The 2897-nt window shown below is 41.7% G+C and overlaps 1 protein-coding gene and 2 non-coding genes across 25 annotated transcripts in view; 1 reads left to right on the top strand and 2 right to left on the bottom strand.

Moving 5' to 3' along the window:
* The window catches only part of CELF1 (CUGBP Elav-like family member 1), a 107339-nt gene that overhangs the window by 84996 nt on the left and 19446 nt on the right, over positions 1 to 2897 (bottom strand). The window lies entirely within an intron of this gene.
* On the top strand, positions 32 to 165 carry LOC119471370. Its single transcript, XR_005200407.1, has one exon. It is a non-coding gene; the product is annotated as a small nucleolar RNA SNORA31 (small nucleolar RNA).
* On the bottom strand, positions 1758 to 1898 carry LOC119471375. Its single transcript, XR_005200412.1, has one exon. It is a non-coding gene; the product is annotated as a U4 spliceosomal RNA (small nuclear RNA).

Raw genomic sequence — 2897 nt, 5'->3', positions numbered from 1 at the left:
AAAAAAAAAAAAAAAAAAAATCTCCATTTCAATGCATCTATTTGACAGACCTGGAGCAGTTACTATCTGCTGCTAAGGTCTCCACTACAAATGCAAGAAAAACATGTCCTTGCGCTTTCCGTCTGTCTAATTGTGGCAGCTGAGATTGAATACAGGAATACAGGGTAAAAACGGGAAGACAATACTTGAGACAGGTTGGTCACCAGACTTGGAGTGCAGTGGCACAAGTGGCTCACTATATCTGCCTCCTGGGCTCAAGCCATCTTCCTACCTCAGCCTCACTAGTTGCTGGGACTACTGGCATACACCCTTATGCCCACCTAATTTTTGTAGAGACCTCGTCTTGCTTATTTGTCCAGGCTGGTCTCAACTCCTGAGCTCAAGATCTGCCCACTTCGGCCTCCTAAAGTGCAAGCCCAGCCTGGGAGGAGAAATAGTCCCTACCACCCTTACCTCACTGATTACATTTGTTAAAGGTTAGAAGCAAGCCAGTGACTCTGGTCTGACTGAACATGTGAATCTAGTGATTGAGCAATCTGGAGTTTGTCCTAGTGTCCAAAATCTGAGCCAGACACTAATTGTGTGAACATCCCCCAAACCTCCATGATTTGAAATACATATTGGGAACTTCAAACGTTTTAAAAAAAAAAACAAAAAAACAAAAACCTCCATTTCAAAACTAGCTTGTCTCTTTAATCCCTGCTCACTACTATTACAGGAAATTTTTACATTTCTCTGGAATAACGTCTTTCAATCTTACAGAAACGAAAAGATCACAGGAAAAAAAAATCACATTAGAAGTACTAAGCTGTCTTTCTCAGAGCTTCCCCCTCTCCCTCATTAACATTTCTCAAAGAGAAAAACACCACTGTGATGCTCCTCTCACAGATCATTCATGAAGTTACTAACTGAGCTGGGACGAGACAGACTTCATCAACTGGGCACACAGCCACTCACCATTACCCTTTGTTTAAAGTCTCAACAGCCATTCAACCCACATTATTGTGTTCCACTCAAGCCCATCAACATTTTTTTTTTAAGAGAAAACAATCAGGAAACTAAAACAAACGCCACTTAACTAGAAATGAAGAAAAGACTGAATCCATATGCCTCACAAACAAAAATTCTCTAAAACTGATGGCTCACTTTAAGCTTCCTATCTGAAATAGCAGTATTATTTTTAACAGACTTGCATTCCTAAAAAAAAATTATAAACAAATAATCATAAAAAACTTGTTAAAAAAACAAACTCATAATCTTGATCTGGCAAAGCATTCTAAACAGCAAATGCAAATGCACATATTGAAGAAGGAGCCAAGACCTTCAGCAGCCTTTTGCCTAGGGCTGGGGAGGGTACTGGGAGGAAAAAGAGTACTCTCCCCAAGAGCCAAGACCCGGACTATTCTAAATTTCAAATGAATTTTAGAAGTGCTGTGCAGAGCTCTGTACTAAGTCCAACTCAAAGTTCTTTTGGCTGAAAATAACAGAAAGCTTACACAAAAACTAGAATTAACTGAAAGGGTACCAGAGCATCTCAAGAACTCCAAACAGGCCTACACATGGAAAGTCTTAACGCATCCAGATTTCTTTTCTGCATGTGGATGGCTGCCCTCTCCCCAGAGCTTCTTTCTAGATGAAATCTACTTACTTCTCCTTCCCTACAGAATGCCCTTCATTGCCTCCACATGTACAAACGAGCCCGAACTTGGCTGCATACCATCATCTGAGTTTTTTTTTATTTTTTTTTTATGATTCAGTCCCTCTAGAGACTGCCAAAAACTGCCAATGCCAACTATATTTCAAGTCGTCATGGCGGGGTATAGGGAAAAGTTCTCAATAAGCAATAATCGCACCTCAGATAAACCTCATTGGCTACAATACTGCCACTACCTAAAGCTCAGCACCTGAGTTTATGTCCTGAGTTCTCCGAATGTAGGTGACTGTATCCTAAAGACTTGAATCTCAGTTCCAACCTCAAATTCCTAGGATAAACTGATTTGCCCAGCTTTGGCCAGGTGTCCACCTCTGGTGCAATAAGATATTACAAGAGGGGCTAGGTCACAAAGTATAATTAGAGTAGGAATTATGTGCCTGAAGCACTCCCCTAAAGTATATGCAATACACTAAGCAGAATGGCAGTTTCCATCCTCAAAAAGTTTACAATCTTGCTGAAATAAAAAAATATATCAATAAAATACTAAATCAGGTACAGGAATGAATGGACAGGAAAAGCCTCAAGACAAAGATTAGCTGTGCACTAAATGACAAACAGAAATTGAATTATGTGCAGGGAGGGGCTGAAGAACATTCCTAAGCACAAAATGTGATGCCTGCTCCTCTTGCTCTAGCCATCTAAGAAATATGGACCTAAGGAATAAATAATCTTTTACCACATAAACAGCTTCCAGTAAAATATCCTCGTTGAAAGCCTGCTATAAGGCTTAAAATGACTTTGAACACAAAGCAGTACTGCTTCATCATGCAGTAATCACCCACTAGCTGACAAATGTCAAATAGTTATGCATTTTCAAGCTGTCACCACCACCCTGATTTCCTTTCACTCCCTAGCCTCCACAAGACTCTTGCTCAGAGAGCACTCAAAATCAGGCAATCGGGCCAGGCGCAGTGGCTGCCACCTGTAATCCCATCACTTAGAGGCCGAGGCAGGTGGATCACAAGGTCAGGAGTTCAAAACCAGCCTGGCAAACATGGTGAGATCCCATCTCTACTAAAAATACAAATACTAGTCGAGTGTGGCGGCAGGCGCCTATAATCCCAGCTACTCGGGAGGCTCAGGCAGAGAACTGCTTGAACATAGGAGGCAGAGGCTGCAGTGAGCCAAGACTGTACCACTGCACTCCAGCCTGGGAAACAGAGTGAGGCTCTCTGCCTCAAAA

This window comes from Cebus imitator, unplaced genomic scaffold (genome assembly GCF_001604975.1).
Source record: "Cebus imitator isolate Cc_AM_T3 unplaced genomic scaffold, Cebus_imitator-1.0 Scaffold58, whole genome shotgun sequence".
Classification (NCBI taxonomy): Eukaryota; Metazoa; Chordata; class Mammalia; order Primates; family Cebidae; genus Cebus; species Cebus imitator.
The sequence above is the reverse complement of the archived record's forward strand: the minus strand, read 5'-3'. Positions and strand labels throughout refer to the sequence as shown.